The sequence below is a fragment of the Manis pentadactyla genome, chromosome 2 (genome assembly GCF_030020395.1).
Source record: "Manis pentadactyla isolate mManPen7 chromosome 2, mManPen7.hap1, whole genome shotgun sequence".
In the NCBI taxonomy this organism is placed as follows: domain Eukaryota; kingdom Metazoa; phylum Chordata; class Mammalia; order Pholidota; family Manidae; genus Manis; species Manis pentadactyla.
This window is the reverse complement of record NC_080020.1, coordinates 208,908,411-208,929,397: the sequence shown is the minus strand read 5'-3', so window position 1 is coordinate 208,929,397 and position 20,987 is coordinate 208,908,411. Positions and strand designations below refer to the sequence as shown.

The window sequence follows — 20,987 nt, the reverse complement described above, 5'->3', positions numbered from 1 at the left end:
TTAGGCTTTTTATTATGACCAGATTCAGATCCTGCATCTTTAGAAAAATATTATGGAAATGATGTTGTGTTTTTCTTTCATCATCTTATCGAATGGTACACAGTTTGATTTGCTCAAAACTAGTGATGTGAACTTTGATCACTTGATTCTGGAGGTGTCTGTCATGCTTTTCCACTTACCTTGTCCCCTGTGTAGATAATAAGTATATCATGGGATAGCACTATGAGCTATATTAATATCCTATTCTTCATCAAACTTTCAATTTGGTCATTTATTACTTATTTTGATCAGTATAGGCGCATTTTAAAAAACATTTTTAATTCAATGAGTTTTTATCCATTGTTGTCAGCCATGCATCCACAGCGTAGTCTCCAGGCTCTAAAGTGAAAGACAAAAAAATTAAACTGATAGATATTCTCTCAAAAGGCAGAGCTTGCAGCTTGAGTGCAAATTAATTGTCTGTTAAAGCGAACATACAACAGCCCTGTTTGGAAGGGTATAATAGAATCAACTCTAAGCAACAGTGTTCATGGCACAATCCAAAACTTTTTTAACACTTGGGAACTAGAAAAACATGATCCATTCTGAAGAGAAAAGGCAATCAATGGAGACTGACTCCAAGATGACCAGAGTATTGGAATTAGACAAGTATATTCAAGCAAGTTTTATGACTCTGTTTAATAATGTAAATAAAAATATGCTTGTACTGTATGAAAGGCTACAGTATCTCAGAAAATGAATAGAAACTTTGAAAGAACCAACATACGATTCTTCTGAATAGCTCTTACTCCAGTGTGGGTCACAGAGTAGATACTTTAAAAAATGTTTATTAAGTAAAAAATGAGCCCTTTGATTATTCTTCTCCTTACCTATTTGTCTTGAAAGTGCTTCTCATATTCTTTTCATCTGTCTGTTTAAAATTTGGTTTTTTTCTTTTAAAAAGTTTTTAGCCCTAAGGTATTAATTTCTTCATTCAAACATTTATTGAGCAGTTGTTATGTGCCAGATGCTGTTCTAGGAGAAGTTTATTAAAAATAGAAGAAGAAAAGGATGAAGAATAGGAAGGAGGGGAAGAAAGTTCATTGCTTCATGAAGGCAGGGATATTTTTTCTATTCCTAGCACCTAATACAATGCCTGGGACATAGCCAATCACTCTAATTAATATTTACTAAAAGAATGAATAAATAAGCATAGGATTGAATGAAAATACACCATAAGGAGATTTCTACTTTAACTTTTATCTATATTTTGGTCTTCTAAATTCTCTTATTCTTGAGCTCCTAATTTTATGTGTGTATTTCTTTTTTCATACTTTTTTCTCTTTTTTTTCTATCTGGGGGGACGGGGTTGTCAGCATTTTCCCTTCATAGCATCATCACTCTATGCATTTTCTAGAGCTTTTCCTGACCATCTGTCTTTCAGTATGGAGAGGTAGAATTCACTGATTGGTCATCATTAATTTTTCTCTTTCAACCTTTATAGACTAACATGAAAATATTAAATTTTAAGACAGTTCTTTATTGATCATAGCTAGTCCTCCTGCCTGTGAAGGATGCATGGTCTGCCTTCTGAGCTGCCTCTTTTCTTTCACAGGCCAAGGTAATAGCTCCCTTCAATAGGAATACACATGGAGATGTTTGACATCAGACAGATTTCAGAGTAAATGTATGTGGATTCAGGCTTCAAAAAATGATTCCACAGTGTTACCTTGTTAATAGTTATTCAAATATGACTGTTTTCATTACAAGTAAGAAAAGCCCAAATCAAACTGGCTCAAGTATAAAGAGGAAATTTATTAATAGCCTTATAAAATCTCTGGTGAAACCAGGTGACAGAGTGATTCAAATAATGTCACCATGTCCAGCCTTGTACTCACCACTTCTTCACTCTGATTCCCACGCCGTGTGTTCCCTTCTTGGGCAGGTGTTCTCTTTATGGTGGAGAGATGACTGCCAGAAGCTTCTGGCTTACATTTAGTCTCTCTGTATTTTTCTTTGAGTGCTTCTCAGCTGCCTGATTAGACACCTCTGTCCACATGCTATTACAAAAGCATCCATTATGTCCAGGGGCAAGGAATACGCTATAGTTCAGACTTACTTCCTGCGTCCACCTGTGGTGGAGACTGCTGGTGCCCCGAAAAGATCCCCTTAGATTTACTTTACAGGTTCTTTGACCTCATCCTTCACGTCTGTGTCTTTGCTATGATTGCCTTGAAGCTACAATCTTAAGAAGATTGCCCTGGGTTGCCCTGGCCCACAGAGAGACACATTGTAGGAAGTCAGATGTCTGGCATCTTGTGCCAGTCCTAGGGTAGCCCAAAGTCATTGATTAGATTGGTGTGGTATATAAAAGCTCAGTTCTCTCCCAATGAGGCAAAACAAACTCTTATTTTCAATTTATACTACAGAGTTTTCTCTGGCATCAGACTGATGCTGGAACATCACCTGAAATCAAATCAAACACTTGTTTGACTTCTTCCCATTCTGATCTTGCTTCTCCCACTTTGCTGATTTATCTGGGAAACACTTTCTTACTAAGTCACCTGCCCTCAAATCCACAACTCAGGATCGGCTTCCAGGAGAACCCAGCCTTAGAAAACATCCTTGAATGTAGGAGTCCAAACAAATATGGGGTCAGAGTTGGAGAAGGAGGGTATCTGAGGAAAATCAACACGCAATTATCAGGTGGGGTATTAAGGCTGGTAAGTAAAACAATAAGATTCTAGTATGAGTAACTTCCAAATTAGTACAGATTTAATTCTTTTAATCCTCCTTTTCTCAGGGGCAAATATTTCCTCTATAAAGTGTGTAGTAAAGTTCCCACTGGTCCATCTTCCATTTTTATGTTATTAATGCTGTTCTGTTCTCTCTATTTGTTTTGATGTTTTCACTTTGGTTGACTGATTCCAATACCAGCTTATTTAGAGATATCTTGAGGTATGTAGAGTCTTTTCTATTGAGATCTGTGTGATACAGACTATATAAATTATGTATCTGAGCTTGGTTTGTCCATCATCAAATCAAAAGCTTAACCTAAAGCTTCTTTAACCATCTTAACTTAAAGCTTCTCCTGAACTTAATGTTTCCTACAGATCACATGCTTTCAGGGGATAAATAAACAATCTTGATATATTCCTTTTGTCAACTTAATTTCACTCCCAATCTTCTCATCATTGGCATGATAAGATATTATATATCTCATATTTAAATAGTGCTTTTCTTTCAGTGTCTGTCTGATTCAAAAAAAGTACCATGGTTTGCTTTATTAAGATGTATTTTAAGAATTTCATAATATGTACCTACTTTCCCTCAGTCAATGTATGGTTGCTGTTAAGTCCATTAAGTGGTCTACTAACTGACCAGACATTTCTGTATATGCATTACGTTCTGTGAAATTCTAAACAGACTTGGGGGCAAGAATTTAAAAAGAAACCAACCAACCTGTAATCCATCTTTAGGAATGCCAGTAGTCCAAACTCCATATCTAACTTTCAAATATTATTTATTCACTCTATTAACACTTCTTTCCATAGTCATTGTTTCTTACTTCTGTGTGAGTTATTTCAGCTTTTTACAAACTCCATTGGTTACAGTAATAAAGGTCCATTTAGAGGGGCTTCAACAACCCAGTTTTAAATGTTGTTTTCTCCCTGAAACTGGCCTGACCATACGTAATGCTACTTTGTTTATTCCTCAAAGGTTTCATTTATCATTATGCATAGCTACTTATGGCTCATCTTCATATCCCTAGCACTTAGCACATTCACAGACATATAGTATGTGTTCAACTAATGTTGGTTGAATCAATGCTTCATGAATTATATTTCATGAACAATCTGGTAAACATTTGGTGCTGCAAGGTATGATTTTAAAATAATTGTGTTTATGAGTTATTGACCTGCATATTCAGAAGGTCTTTGAAGTCTATAAAACTTATCTGTATTATCCTTGTATAACCCTCACCAGACACCATTAGGCAGGCATAATTTCCACCATACAAATGCAGAAGTAGACATGCTTAAGAAACATTAAATGACTGGTGCAAGGTCACAAAGCTAATAAGTGATGAAGTTTGTATCAAACCCAGGCCTTCAAACTCCATACCACAATTCCCTCTTCATTCTCAGATTGATGGCCTGGCATAGCTCCTATCCCTTATCCTGTCTCTCTAACTTTCATTGTTCCTCAGACAGGTCTAAAAATACATGTATTATTTAATTCCTTCTTTTTAATTAGGGGATAACATGTTCTGTAATCTTTTTCTCTTGAACCCAATACTGGCCTTTTTCCCCCCATCAATTCTGTAACCTGATCTATATAAATTCCTTTTCTTTGTTTCTTGATTTACTTTAATTCTGTTCAAATTCCTTTACTTTTGTCTCTTTCTATTTATGTTCTCACATGGGTCATTTCTGGAAAAGGACATCTTTATTTTGTTTTTTAAAGCCCATGGCTTTTCTCTCTCTTTGGGATATTAGAAAATCTTTCAAAAATGTCTTATTTTCTGATGTCTTTCTTAGCTTAAAATATATCAGAGTTATATATCCTTGGTGACATTACTTTATATTTGTTATCGAAAGTTGGGAAATAGTGATATCTTTTTATTACTGAATTGCCAATACTAGCATATGATGATCTGGCACAAATAAACATTTATGTGGGACGCATTCACAGGGCATGCACAAAAGAGAGAATGGGTGGCATATAACAAAGCTGAGACATGAAAAAGCATGAGAATTGTTTTCAAAAGTTTAAAATACAAAATAATGTCAAAGCAGTATAAACATTTTAAAGATATTTGCCATAAGATTAAAAAGAATGGCTTAGACCTACTCGGTAGAGAAGCGATCTAATGCTTACGAATAACTAAGAGACAGGTCAGTTTTTCAATTTCAACTTCTGTTCTTCTGATTTATTTCTCAAAGAGAGTTGCATAACAGCTTTAGCAGCTCTCAGAATGAAGCACTGAGTCTGACCTAGAGTAACAGAGAAGGCGACCTCAGGCAAGTGCCAGGATGTGAGCAGGCATGGCAGTGGGCCGCATATTAAAGGAAAATGTTCTGTAGATCCATGATTTGTCATATCCTTTAATACATACATATCATTTACATATTTATTTTTTTCCTCTTTTTTCTTTTTTTGACAGAAAATAAATTCTTCCAATGAAATCTTAGTGGAAGACCGATACGTAAAACTATGGGGAGAAGAGTGGAGATGTGGAACTTTATGTTTCTGTTTTGCTATTTCTTGCTCTCAATGTCTTTCCAGAACACTTGCAAATATGTCATTCTCAGGTTGAAGTATAAATGGCTATCAGTTGTGGTATGTTAAAAATGAAGAATCTCGTGTCTCACCGCCAGTGATTGTTAATAAAAACAAAACAAAAAAGAATGTAAGTATCTCAGGTGATGCTGATCTAAACACTGTCAGAGCTGCACACAATCCAAAACCACTAAAATAGAGATAAATTGCCCTTTGGTTTGCAGACTAACAGGAAGGGTAAGAACCTGAGGTAGAAGGAATGAATGAAAGGCATCAAGTTCCAAACAGTTACAAGTGAATGCAGAGGGAGGTTTTAGTGGTGTCATCAGCAGTTAACCATGACTGGTTAAATCCTTTTACTCATTTATCTTTCAGACTTGGTGTTCATGGGGCGTGTTTGTGACTATGGAGCAACTGGGGATTTAGAACAAAATAAGACAAAACAAAGAGCACTGTTTTTCCTGCTCTTCTCTAGGAAGCTCCGTCATTTCTTGTCGCCAGGACAATTCAGTCAACTCGGAAGGCAGCTAATGCTTCTCCAACAATAAGTTTTACCTTGTCCCCTCCACCTCCCATGGGGCGTTGCCAGCTTAGCTTGGCGCCCGTCCCTTTTCATCACCCGCCAGTGCGCGGCAGTTTCCCAGGGGCTTGGGTGGGACCCCTGATTCACTGGTATTTCACCCTTTCCGTATAACTCCCCTCATGGGTGCTGAGGAATCTTTTACCTTCGTCTCTATTTTGTGGATGTACATCTACAGGGAGAATTTGCTTTTCAGTAGCTACTTTGTCACGTTCCTTCTCATTCACTGTCTGGGCCCCAGCTGTCAGTCACGCACCTCAGCCACGAGGATGACGTGGATGGTTCCACTCCAGCCAACTCGGCTTCTGATTTTACCTACAGTTGAAAGAACCTGTCAGGTACATTCCTCAGGTGCAGTTTTTGCTCTTCTCACAAACTTCTCTGTGCCACAGGGAAGCTGACCCCTGCATGTCAACTGGCCCCAACTCTGTTCACCCAAAATAAATTTTGGTGGAAATACGGAAAGTGAGGAGGAAGAAGCCCTCCTCCCGGCATGCATTCAGTATCTCTTAACAGGCTGGGTCCCTCCACGACCTCAGCTCCCTCCTGATAGGTCTGTCGCGCCTGTAGTTCCTGTCAGGTTCCCTGGCCCCGCGGTTCATGTAACCCTGCCTTTTTCTCCCTTTGTCTCTCCTGCTCTACAGTATAGTGGCTTTTTGCTGTTGCTAATCCTGGAACTATCTTGACTTCTCAGCTCCTCCACGACCTATGTAACCAATACCCTGAATTAAATTCCCTCTGACATAAATACTTAAAATGGTTTCTGATTTTCTGATTAAAACCTCACTGTTATACCTCACTATTTCTTCTTAGTTCCCTTCCTTTACCCTCTTTCGCTTTTCTCTCTTTTTCCTCCTTCTCTTCTTCCTCCTCCTTCCTTTTGCAGCTAAGGAACTTCTCAACTTAAGTGGTAAGTCTACAAATCTATTTCCGTTTTCCCAGTGCACTCAAATGTGAAGCTTCCTCCTGTCGTATCCCAATCTCTTGAAATTAAATTTCCATTCATCAAAGGAGATTTTAAATTGGCTGAAAGGATTTTTGATGGTTATAATTATAGTCTGTGACCATTTAAAACTAGGATGAAAAGGCTGATTACAAAGTACTGAATCAGAATCATCTGATGATTATGTAGATGGAATAAGAAAGATGGGGAAGTCCATATGCTAGTTTATTTAGGAGAATCTTGTGTCATTTATGTTATTAAGCATTAGGTGAGAAGAGTTGCTGAGACCAGACATCAGAAATATGGTTTCCAAGGAAATAATCTTTCCCTTGTCTGGAGAAAATCATGCACTTCTCTGCAAGTAAGCTTCCCTGGAGGGATTCTCAAAAGAGTGTGGACATTCTTCAGTGGAGACTCCTGATCTCCAGCCTTGATTTGCCCCAGATCTATCAGCTATGCTTATTGGTAGTTAGAGATCTTAGAAAACCATACTTTTCCCCAACAGAAATATTTTCTTTCTGGTAGCAGCATATGGTAGTGAAGGATCATATGCCTGTGTCCTTCACTCCCAAAGAACCCATCACTACCACCATCACACCATCCTTACACACACACACCACACCACACTCACAAACTTACTATGCACATATGGGGAGACACACACTAGTAATTGTTCTCATCTACACCCTTACGAAAATGTTTCCTTTCTCTGGATCAGGAAACAATGTCAAAGGCTTTCGACATTTGGATTTCTAAATTTTCTTGACAATCTAAGTTCTTGAGTAAAAGGTAAAAAGCTAGATTGATGTCAGATTGTTAGATCGAAGGGACTTTGTATAAGTAGTGTATCTTTAAGAGAGGGATTATTAGACATTTTCTGGATTTGAACTCTGGTTCCCATGTGACCTTCAACAAATCATTCAATCTCTTTGAAGTTTGGTTTCATTATTTTTATAATAGTACTTAATTTATAGGGTTATTTTGAGGATTAAATAATGTAAGTCCATTAAAAAGTATATGCTACCTAGCAAGTTGTAAACCTTCAAAATAGTTGTTGGTGTTGTAGTTTTTCTGTTACACATACAACTCCCAGGATATGTCATGGTGTTCAATAACATAAAATTCAATATTGTATGTCTTCTACAGTTACACTGCTTTATAAAGATTCTTGAAGTTGCAGAATGATGAGTTAAAATACTAAAAATACTTTATTGAAGAAAGCTTAAAACATATTAAACATACTTTTCTAAAGACAGATAAGTAACAAATAATTAAAGATTTTTAATTAGTGTAGGAGTTTTATTATTGAACTTTGCTATCATCCTTTAATTATTTTCAATAGTCTATGCAACCAGAAAAATATAAATTTTCTCATGTAATGTGAATTTGTCTTATCTACCACTAATCCTTTAGTGCTTTGGTTCTGTCCTGATATTTCCTTTACCCATTCATTTCCACTGAACCTGTTTCCTTCTTTCATCATGACAATGGAGTTTGCCTTCACTTTTTAAATCATTCAGTCCCTTTTTTGCACACAAATGTAAAATGCCACTCATTTTGAACCCTAAGGTTGACACAGTAAAGATTCAGCAAAGAAATCTAGGAAAATGGTGATGTGTCCATGTTTTTTTTCCCTTTTCCTTCTAATGCTAGTCATCTGCCTCATGGGTCACATGGCTGCTAAGACAACATTCTCGTGGATGCATGTAATGCATTGAGGGTTGTGGGAATCCAGTTAGTGAGAACTGGTATAGATTAGGATTGAGACTGAATAGTAACATCTAACAGTTCAGGAATAAGCATTAGAACTCAGAAGGTTCCTGCGAGAGCTTGGCTGAGTGATATGTGGGAGCCAGACCAGCTACATAATTTGGGGGCCCAGTGTGAAACAAAATGTGGAAACTCTTGTTCAAAAAATGATTAAGAATTTTAGGTAATGATAGGAGAACATTAAACCAAGCATGAGACCCTTCTGATTTCAAGCCTACATGACTACACAGAACACTTACCCATGAATCTGGTCCTGGGTTGGGGCAGGTTTTAAGAAAAGGAGAGTATAAACATCAGTCTTGTGCGATTGTGTCAGTCTCCTTAACCCAGGAATCAAGGAGGTGAATCCCTGGGCTGAGTCCTCCCATCCATGAGGCTCAGGGGGTGTGAAGTGACCAAGGAGCAGAAAGGCTTCCTGCTAAGATCATGTCAGGGGACTGGCAGTCTGCATGAGACCATATCAGCAGCCTTAGGGTTTGGTTTCCTCTTCTTATTCTACGTTGATCGAGAGGTCCTAACAAATGTTATCAAAAGAAAAAAAATGAAGAAAGACAAGAACTGACATAAACATTGAGAGAATAAACTTTTTCTTAAAATAATAGTATTGTATATAAGAAAACATAAAACATTTTTCAAAAATCTAAGATGATTCAGGTCTCATTCCTGAGACCTCCATCAAACTCCCCACTAAATTATTGCATGTTATCCTTTGTCTCTGGCACTGTTCCTTGAGAAACTCAAGTTAAGACAGGTTCTGTTTAAAAAACGGGAGGAGCTGTGTGTTCCAGTAAAGGAACAGGGAGTTGAGTGGATGCTTTAACACTAGACAGTGTATTTTTATATCCCTTTATTTACTGCTTTTTAAAATGAGATTAGGTCTTCCATTATTTTTTAAATGTCTCTGGTAATGTTGATTTCCTTAGGTGAAAGGTAATAGAAGAACCAAGTGTTCTGTGATGGATCTTCAATTAACTACAGAATATACAATGGCAGGTAAAAGAATTTGCTACTTTTGAATAAAATGCTCTTAATTAAAAATCTGTCAGGAAGAGCAGTCCTAATTTTCCTTTATGTGCCTTGAAAATTTGCCAGGGATTTAAAAGCCTTCCATCATTACTCATGGCTTCTGGACTTTAACAGTCCCTTAGCTCCTGAGTTAATTTTATGTCCCAAGTCAAAATTATTTCTTTAGGCTTCTTTTCTTTTTTATGTCACCTAATTTAGTAAGTTTTTGGAATGGTTATTCTGATTATGCTTTTGTTATTTAATTATGTGATTACTGTGATAATTATGCTATTCTGGAAGCAGCTTCTAAATAGAAAACTCTCTGAGACTGATCTGGGAATTTTCCAGTTTTATGCCCATCTCTTTTGATCTTAAGGTTGTCCAAGAAATGATGTCATGTTAATGAACATTAGAAGTAAGACCAGGACTTGAGCTTCCTTTCTCTATTGGATTCAGTTAAGAGAGCTCATCCAATTACAACTTCTATTTGCTTACAAGTTAGCAGCCAGGGATAACAGTTTCTCCAAGGGCAGCCTTCTAAAGTTTTGTGGCTTCTTTTGTTTCTAGCATTTCTTTCTAGGTTAAATCTCTCTGAACTGTTTTCAGAGGAAGAAACTCTTAAAGGAAAACAGCAAATTTGTACTGGGGTACACATTTGAATGTCAAACATTTTACTCTTGCAGCTGAATTATATCTCTCACGTTGAGCCTATGAGACTGAACAGAAATCTGGCAGAAATAAACTCTATCTATATAAATCTGGTCCCAGTCACTTACCCCTGGCATCATTAAAATGGAAGTTGGGAAAATCACAGTGCTATGACCAAGTATGTAAGCCCATAGCTGTTGATGCTGAATTGTCTGAGGCCAAATCCTGACTCTTTCACTTATTACCTGATTCTCACAAAGGTTAATTTCTTTAAACTTCTGTGTCCTCATCTGAAGTACAGGCAATGACTACAGTTACCTTATCAAATTGCTAGGCCCATGTGAAATGCAAAGTGTTAACTATTATTCATTATACCTGCTAACAAAGTGTAGTCAGTAAACGCCTGCAATATCTATGGATTTCTCTATGATGCCTATGAATTGTCTTTTAGGTTTTTAGAAGGTGAGGAAGCAAAGAAGAGCCAAGGAAAGTTGGGATGAATTTAAAATCAATGCCTTTAGGGGAAGCAACACTATGTATTGGTTAAGATCATGGTTTCTTGAGCTTAAAAGCCTGGGATCACATCCCAGCTCTGCCATTTATTAACCCTTATTAGCACTTGAATGAGCTACTTAACCTCTCTATTGCTGTTTGCTCATTCTGAAATGAAGGATAGCTATAGTGCCAACTTCATACAGTTAATATGAGAGTTTAATTATTCTTAAAGCAGTTCCTGGTAGAGCAGGCTTCATGGTCAAGTAAACTGCAGTTGTACAGGACACAATGACATAAATTGCAAATGCACACCATGATAAGTGAAGAGAGAGACTGTGAAGGAAAAGAAAGATCTTTATATTTTAATATCTTTTATAGCACCTTTCTCTTGACTTTTCCTGCATTTTCCTTTTGCACATGGCCCTAACAAATTGTGTAGCTGGACCTGTTGCTTGGCATATTATAAGGATTATGTATCTACATCTATATTTATATCTATGTATAACTACAAAACAATCAGCAGTGGTTCCAGATTTTTGTATTGGAGTGTTGTATTCATAAAAGGAAAATCCAGAATTTCTTTCTCTGAAGAGACTTATTCAAACAGGGAAAGATAGCTTACTCAGTATCTGAACTTGTCACTATGAGTTTTACATTCTTCGTGGGAACACCACATGTTATTCCTAGATTGGAAAGTGTTTCTTCTGTATTGCAGATGGACCCAAATAACCAGATGGTCAAGGTCTGTAGTACACAGTTTGTTTCTTTCACCCTCTTTTAGGCACTTTCCATTGTTCCTCAAAAGAACGTCACAGCTCCTCATACCCTTTCAAACACATTATTTCATCTAAACCCCACAGCCTTTTGAATTAGGCACTGGAGAAATTAAAAAATAATGTGTATGGCTGTCTAGTTACCAATAGCCCCTGGAGGGGCATCACCTGCTGAGCCCATCACAACCCTGGGTCTGACCCCTCAGTCTCACAGATTCAGAAAGCAATGTCAGTTTATCAGAGCTTTATTGGACTTAGGCATGCTGACTCACATCAACTAAACCCACAGGAGAATAAAGTATGGGATACAGAATGCCAATGCTGTAATTTATAGAGAGAAATGTAACTTCCCAGCCACACCAGAACATTCTCTCCTGGTAGAAAATCATACTGGGAAACTAGATTATCAGAAGGCAGCTTGTGAGCATGGAATCAAAACAAAGAGAGTTGACTGGATAACTCATCTGTTCAGGATAGATCTGTCTTGACAGTCAAATTGGGCAGGTTTGCATCATTTTATCTTCATAGGACACTTAGTTCCCCAGTCAGTGCTGGAAGCAGTACTGGTAATTCATGCCTTCCTTTCTCTCATGCTCCTTGCTGACTAACTCATTTTCTGATGGATGCATTCTTTCCTGGGATATGTGATATTTTATCAATATTGTAGCAGCCAGATTCTTTTCCTTTCTGCTCTGGCATAGGGAAAACTTTTTCTTCCTTAAGGCACTTTTCATATAAAAGGGATTTCATATGATTCATGTCAGTTTTAAGGTTTAACTCAGCTTTTTGGACTATATTGTTCTCATCACTGCCTTCAGGCAGTTCTACATTTTACAAAACAGAAAACAGACTCAGGAAATTATAATAATTTTCCTGAGGAAGGAATCCACTGTTTACATCTCTTCAGGGTTTTTTTTGTTTGGATGCAAGTTTTTATGACCTTCTTCCTACTATGTCACTCTATACTACATTTACCTTCTTGAAATTTAAATAATTCTTTATTTCAAGGCAGTATCATATTAATTTCCTACAAAATTTCATGATTTGACCTACAAAAATACTACAAAGCCTGTCTCTTAGCTCTTGTTCCGACTTCTCTCTCTCTCCCTCTTACTCCTCTTCAGCCACACTCACATGTTCTAGCCTCGGGGATTTTACACGTGTTTTTTCCCTCTGCCTTCAATTCTCTTCCCTTAGATATGCCCCCTCCTCCACTCCTTCACTTTATTCAGAGCTCCACTCAAATTCAATGCTCTGTCTAAAATTAGACCACTGTCACTACCCCATCCCAGTACCACATTTTACATTTCTTCATGGAACTTAACACTAAGTTGTATCTCATGTAAATCATATGCATATGTTTTTTATGTGTTTATTGTCTGACTCTCCTAGTAAAATAGCTTTGAAAGAGCTTTCTTGTCTTATTCATTGCTATTTCCTCATTTTTCTGAACAATCTCTATCTACTGTACTGGGCTATTGTGGAATTAAAAAGTGCCTGTAGGGCTCTTAACATCAATATTAGTCTTTATTGAGTGGGGGATGCATACTTTGTTATTTAACATTCATGTGCTTCTTGGCTCATTCACTGAACAACTTTCTCTTGATTCTTTTGTGTTCAGAAGTAGGTGTTCATTAAATATATGAGGGAACAGAGATATTAATGACTAATGAAATGCTATGGGAGTTGAGAGGAGGAAAGAGTCACTTCCAATCGGGCCAGATATTAGGAGAATATTTATAGAAATGGCAACATTTAAACCAGGTCTTGAAGGTTGAGTTTAATTCATTTCTGTGGACACAGAGATAACAGGCACTCTTATACATTTACCATATATTCTATAGCACTTTGCTCTGTATGCTCCACGAGGGAAGAAATTTTTCTATCTAGTTTCTTCATGATATGTATAATATGAAGTCGATATATCTAGTACTTCTTGAGATAAAGATGCCAAAAATATATATTTTATTATATGTTTTATATATACATACATATGTAATTATTAGATTCAAAGAAAAAGTGAAGTGTTACAAAATTTACAAAGATGAAGATGAGATTTTGATAAATATGTCACTGAAGATTCTAATTGAAAAAAGGTGAGATAGTAGACTTGTTTTGTGATTTTGCCTGTGAGTTTGTCAGTGAGGTTGTCATTGAGATTTAGGGTTGTCAATGAGATTCAAGTATAATTTGTCAATTAGAAGCCCATTCTTCTCTCTTGCAGAAAGTTGGAGTGATTAATATGTATACAGTTCAGAATGAGTTTCAAATTAGTAAAAGAGTTACTATGGACTGCTGATGTTAGTACACTTACCTCTACTATATATATTTTTTAAATTGGAGTTTCAAAAAAGCAGTGGTCAAAAAGGCTCAGAGAGTTTGAATAGTTCCCTAATGTCATGATGATACCTTCTTTGTCTTGTGAGATTTTTAGTGGTTAAGCTCTGAAGCATATTACCTGATGATAATTAAAAATCTTATATTTTTATGACAGGAAATTCTCCCTTGGGAATACCTGTTCATATACAATAGGCACTGATTTTTTTTGTATCTCTGTTATTCATAAGTACAATGACATATTCATACATTTATTTAATGGCCAAATCACTCAGCTAGTATGTGACTGAAGAACTTAGGTCAGATATTATGAGACTAAATATGATTCTTATTTCATTTCAGCATAGCCGCCATGGCAAGGAAAGAAGGGTCTAGTTTTTCCTCAGATTTTTTTCCTCCATACTTGGGCATCAAGTTATCAAAGGTCAAGTTTGCAACCCCTTGCCTTGGGGATGACCAGCTCCAATGGTCATTCCAGGACAGTTGCAAGGACATACTTGCTAGTTCTAAACACTTCTTTGTTTGCCAGTTCACCTGGCAGAGTATGAAATGCAGTGGATGCTTGAATATATTTTTAAATAATTATTCCCTTTTAGATTCTGCCTTTTCAAAACAACGTATGTTGATACTTGGTTTTATAAGTGTATTACAGCTAGCATGAAATGTTTATTAATTGTGCCTGATAAATTACAATTTTCCAAACCTACTTGGGTTGGAAAGCATGGTATGCTTAATTATTTACACCTCTCAGCCAGTACCATTCTTAGAAACTTATAGCAATAAAGGGTTCAGATATCACAAAATGCTGTTTACTTAATCTCCATGCCAATGATATTTATAAGAATATTATAAAACACACGGGATTTTATTGGGCTTTGGAAAAATTATAATTCTCTAATGTTCCAAGCTGTGGTAGGTTATCTTGCAGGGTAATGGTGTATGGTTCATTTGAGTTGTGGATGTGATCCTGAAAACAAGGATGGACGATAAATGAGGGAAATTCTAAATGAACTTTGAAAGCCAGTGCAGAGGGACACAAGAGGGCTAGCGTTGGATTCTTGGGGACAGGAGAATGTTAAATCACGGTAGAAGCTATATATATGTTGAGCGTTGTTGTATCAGAATAATACATACTGAAAAAAAGTCTATGGACCTTGTTGTATGAAAAAAACATTAAAAGAAAAATGTGTGAGTTACCCAGAGGAATATCAGTTCAGGCTCAGAGAAGGGAGTGCATCTAGCAGTCCAACAGGACAGCCTTGGGTATTTTCTTGTATTAGTTTAGGCAAGAGGGGAGGTCCCTTTCTCCCTTTGTCCGTAAGCTTTATGTTGTCTGTTGAAAACAGAATCAAACGGTGATGTTTTTAGGTCTTGGAAATAGGATTTACTAAGCACTGGTTTATTAGAAATATGTAGAATATCAGGTTCTTTTATGACTCACACAACTCAGGCAGGTGTTGATCCTTAACATCAGAAATTAGTGCCTTGGGTATACTTTTTTTAAGACAGCCACCTTTGAAGGAGTTACTGATGAACCTGGCTTGGTAAAAACCTGACATGGGACAATAAAATAAGGTAGACATATATAATTTAAATACCATGAATTGTCCTATCAGGAATTAATTTCCACTGAAGTAACTTCTAGTTCCCATGCCTTCCCTTGTGTGTGTGTTTTTTTAATGCCTTCCATTTTCTAACTCTTCGACCATAAGTGGTGCACTAGTTCCTTTAAGGGGTTTTCAATGTGCAGGTAGTTTTTGGAAATCTTCCCCTTTGCTGCTCAACGAAAGCCGTGATTAGTGTATGAGAGCACATATGTGTGTGGAATATAAGGCTTACAACTGGAGAATTAAAAAAAAAAAGTCATTGTTAATTATACCTCAGTAAAGTTGAAGAAAAAACCCAACATTTTTTGATTGAAGAATCAAGGATTATAAAGTAGCTAACATTTGTCATTGGCATTGAGGAGGGAAGCGAGTTGATCCACACTGTTGGTGGTCAGCAGCTGTCAGCCACTGCGCGCTTCATCTCTGCCTCGCCATGTGTGGCCTGCAGAGGGTGCCAGGCACAGAGAGCGCCCTCAGTGTGCCATTGCTCCATGTTTAAAGGGGTATTTAATGTCAGTGAAGTGCTCTAGCTGGGGCACGCTCTTCATTTCACACACAGAATAAACTGGGCTATAGGTGTGTTCAAAGTTGGCCTTAGTAAGTCAAAATGGTGCCTGGTGATGTTCTGCTTGAAGTCCTTGAACAGTGGGAGTAACTTTAATGCCTGACTCTGGGAGTGTCCTTCATCTGCATAGCAGAAAGGAATTCCTGGCTGGGGACCATTCACATTCCATGGTTGTTTGTTAGCAGCCTCCTTTACCATCTATCAAAAATATTTTCTAAATACATTAGCATAATTAGAACTCCTTTTATAGCCAAGGGAGAGTGGGCCATTTCTCTCCCCTTGTGATGCTTATCAGCCTCCCACTCAGCTATTGCAGCTCTATTGTGAATGTACCTCAAAATGGATTAGATTTGAACACAACCTGTCACAGGCAGTTGTGGCAGGGTTATTAGGTGAGGAGTGAATTCTTCTGTTTCTGAAGGAGGCCATATGCTGCAGGGAAGCATACCGCCCTAGGGTCAGGAGACCTAGATTCCACTCGGAGAAGCTGTGTGTGGTTTGTGTGATAATTTGTTTCTCTGACCTTAATTTCCTTTTCTGTAATTGAAGAGGTTGTTTTAAGTATTCTTAGAGTTACCTCCAACTAAATGATCTCATGGTTTGTTAAAGGGTTTCTAGAGGAGTGTCAACTCCAGGTGTTAGAATATGAGATCTTGAAATCGAATTTAGAGATTAAATTTTGGAGTCAACCAAACCTTTACTGATACTGTCTCCATTATATACAATGTGTGTATTTTGGCATTTTGCAGACTCAACTGTAAAACTGGCAAAGTAATCATTCCTTCCTCATAATGTTATTGTGAAGATTAAATTATATGTTTCATTTCAAATGATTAGCAAATAGCCAGGCTCAGGATAACACTAAATAAATATTGTTTATTAGGAGAAAGAGAGAAACACATCTAATTGCTAAACATTCAGAATCAACTGAGACCTTAACCTTCACAGTGAGAAGTGAAGTGCAATGAAAAAGAATTGATTCCAAGCTTTATACTGCAGATGAGTAGTACTGACCTCCACAAAAAGTATGAATTCAGAAAAGTCAATTTTCTATTTCTAAGCCTATAGAATATTTTGTGTGATTTTTCTTTGAACCACAAAACATGCTCTTTCCTTAGAGGTGCCAGGGCAGGCTTACATATGTAATTACTTCTTTAAATTTAAAAAGATAATCAGCCCACATAATTATTCTAGAAAAATAATTAAATACATGTGGGTATAAATATGTATGTGTCAGTGAGTGTGTTTATTAGTTATCATTATTTTTAACATTTTTTCAGAGGATGCATGCACATTCCTAAGTTTGAAAAAACAAAAGGAGTAAAAACCTTTTCTCTCCTGACCTCATTTACCCATTTCTTTATGATACCCTCAAACTTTCCCCACAAAATTTAGCTACTTTTATTAGTTTCTTGTGTATTTTTTCAGGATTTCTTTATCTAAGCTTAAATCTTCTCTTTTGTTTTCATAAAAGACAGTATATTCCATGCCTTTCAATACCTTGCTTTTTGATTTAACTCTATATCCTATAAATCTTTCCAGTGGGGCAGATTATATTTCCCCCTGATGGTAGAAACAATAGTTTCCCATCCAACTATTTTTCTTCCACTGTGACTTTGACACTCCTCTTATCAGAGATGTGTTGATGAACCTGAACAGGCTTGTGGTCATGGAGGAAGTGACACTATGTGATGAGGCTAGAACAAAAAAGCAATACAGCATCATCCTGACTTCCTTTTTAGAATGCTGCCCTTGGAGTCCAGCCTAAGAAAACAAGAGGAGAGGCTACGTGCAGGTTTTGTAGCTTCAACCCCAGCTGAGGTTCCAGAAGCCAGCGTTCAGCCCCATGCTTGTGAATGAGCAGACCTTCCAAGTACTTCAGCCTCCAGCAGTGGGAGCCTGCAGGTCTTCCCAGTTGAAACCCTGTTGTCTGGTAGAAGAGAGAGAAGCTGTACCTATGGTATCCTTTTGGAATACTCATATAAGCCATGAGTGTAATAACATGTTTGTTGTTTTACATCCCTGACTTTGGGATGGTTTGCTGTGTGGCAGTTGTAACTAGAACAGATTTTTTGCGTCCTTTTTCTGCAGCTTTACAGTGTTCTGTTGTGGACCTATTATCATATTTAAATACATCCCAACAGATGATGCCTTGAGTGGACACAATTTTTGGCTATTGAAAAAAATTCTATAGTAAATAACCCTGTAAATATATAATTTTAAATAGATTCAGGCATATTTATGACTAAATCTCCTGAAGTGGGTTTTCTGGGGAAAAGGTAAATGACTTTATAAGTTTCAGTAAACCTGTGTATGGGCTGTTTGAATTTATACTCACACTTGTGGTATCTAAAATGGTTTGATTCAATCCAGTCTTGCTAAAGTATGATGTGGAACTTTCAGCTTTTTGCTATTCTAGCAAGTAACAAATGATTTCTCATAATTACTATTTACACTTCTTTTATGGTGTAAATTTGAGCAACTCTTTGTATGAATATATTTTTATGTGAACTATTTCTTTAGATCCTATGTCAATTTCTAGGTACATGTACATATTAATGAAGTTAGTCCTGTATCTACAAAATGATTTGCAGACACTTTTCTTATTTGTTATTTTTTCTTTTGACTTTTCTTACAATATTTTGTATGATCTTAAAGATTTTGATTTTTATGTAAAATTATTGATGTTTTCTTTTATGGCTTCTGGATTTTGAGTCTTAATTAAAAGAGTCTTCCCTCTCCAATGCAATCAAGTATTTCTCCATCAATAAGTGTCATTATATGTGTATTTTATACATAACATGTATGTATATATAAATATATCTAATCATTTTATATATAGATACCAATAATATGGAAGTTCTCCATCATTGTTTCATAAATAAATGTGATATGTATCAGTTTCATATATAAGCATGTCAGTTTTATATATATATATATGTATGTGTGTATATATATATATATATATATATACTGGTTTTATAGTAATATATAAATTAGTGCATCAATTATTTGAGGATTAAAAGATTTAACACACAGTCAACCATCATGTGATGTTACATCTGACCGACAATTTCTCAGCAGCGTTGTGGTTCTGTACTTACCCAGTGCAATGAGAACAAGCAGGTGGTTCAATATTAAACTCACGTTCACATGCTCTGAAACAGTTACGAAATTGGTTTTTAAAAACATGCCGACCAGCTATTTAAGAAGAGTTCCTTATTTGATGAGCAATGTTTGCAATTTCCAAACTGTCATCATATGTAATTTCTCATGTCATCTTCAAGATACTCCTGTAAGCCAGGGGGAGAAAACAAAGGTATTATCCCTCTCTCTTTACAGACGAGGTGTTTGCATTGCAGCAGGGACCAAGATCATAATGACAGCACTGGACTCAAAACCCAGGTCCCTCACTTCCCACTGCTTTTCAGGCTCTGTTGACTATTCCTCTCTGTCATGACCTCATTTGTCAAATGAGCTCTGCATTAAGGTGAAAGGGATGTTACTCCTGAGGTGGCAGTTCAGTGGGAGGCTTTAGAGCAGAGAAAAGTTCCTTGAATGGGTTTTCGTTGGTGCCTGTGGCCTTCCCAAGTGAGTGGGCAAGAATGCCTCCGGCGAGGTTCAGGTCTGCTCTTTCCCACTAGGGTCCTGGTTTCTCCTTTCCTTCAGACAGCACCGGTTTCTCTAATATTCACCCTGTTGACATGCCATTAACAGAGCAGAACATGTTGACGTCCAGCTGTTGCTTTCATTACCAATTTGTTTTAATTGGTCTCACACTGTTTTCCCCTCACTTTTGTACTGTGTTGGTTTAACTCTGTCTGCAGCTGGCCTGGCTTGAGCTGTAAACCTTTAATGATGGAACTTGCTGATGTGTGGAAAGTCACAGGCAGTTCGCTGGGCCTGGCTGGCAAATCTGGAACATTCCAGACTCGACCCTAACCATTTACTGATTTTGTTTGCTCTTTCAGTGACTCTTTAAAAACTGCAATCCCTAAAAATTTAGAGAAGGACTATTCGTCTAGGCAAATGTCTAACAAAACTTATTCTTAATGTACAATGACATATTGTTAAACAGAGTTAGGATGAAGTTCAGGATTAAGTATATTTGGCAGTTAATGCTTTTGGAAAAAAATATTGCAGTGATCATGAGTAGGACATTTTGCTCTAGTCAGTGTAACTAATTAACTGAGCAGTGGCCCAGTGCAGACAATGCCCTTGGAGGAGGACAGGAGTCCAGATGGTGGGCTGTGATCCAGAAGTTTGTACATTAGTCAGGAATGCAAGGTGATTATAAGGTGACCAAAGGGGAGATGGCAGCCAGTGTTTGTGTAGATCATTGTTGGTTGTACCTGCTGGTGGTAACTGCTTACTTGGTATAGTGATTGTTGAGGCAATAGTTTGTTTTATCTACAAAGAACCATAAAGTACAACTTTTCATATCCCATAGCCTAGATTTGATTATCAGTTTACATTCAACCAGAGCTTTTATACAGGGGAAAAAGAACACATGCATACACAACACACACACGGACACACAGAGCAAAACCAGGGGCAGGGTTTCTTTAGGAAGTCTCATTTTCTTGTGTGTTTAGCCACTATTTATTGAGCAACTATCATCTTCTCAGTAGTGTAGTTACTGTTCTAGGATCCCATAGAAATGAGGCAATTTCTCTATAGAATTTACAACCCATTAGAGGAAACAAACTATCATGGGTGATTGTAATAGAAGATAGAATCTGATAAATGGCAAAAAGATAAAAAGAAAAAGGATCACTGGATTAGAGGTTTCTTCTGGAGGATTTGTTTAAGACACCAACAATTCTTGCAGTAAAAGAAAAATAGGTTTTATTCTGCTAGGTGCAAATTACCTGAGTCGTCTGTTGTACTCATATTTACTAAATAAATAACCCTCTTCAAAATGTTATAAAATATTTTTGATGTGAAAATTATGTAATTAGTCTACTTTTATATATATATGATACAAAAAGATTGAATCCTT

The 20,987-nt window shown here is 36.9% G+C and overlaps 2 long non-coding RNA genes across 3 annotated transcripts in view; one reads left to right on the top strand and one right to left on the bottom strand.

Annotated features, from left to right (window-relative positions):
* Window positions 1-20,987, top strand: part of LOC118935412 (uncharacterized) — a 177,934-nt gene that overhangs the window by 129,796 nt on the left and 27,151 nt on the right. The window lies entirely within an intron of this gene.
* LOC118935411 (uncharacterized) lies at window positions 130-19,799 on the bottom strand. Of its 2 annotated transcripts, none has more exons than XR_005033805.2 (3): window positions 19,133-19,799; window positions 8,795-9,069; window positions 130-378 (listed from the first exon to the last, which is right to left on the bottom strand). It is a non-coding gene; the product is annotated as an uncharacterized LOC118935411 (long non-coding RNA). The 2 variants fall into 2 exon arrangements; XR_005033804.2 differs by lacking the exon at window positions 130-378 and adding an exon at window positions 3,632-4,976.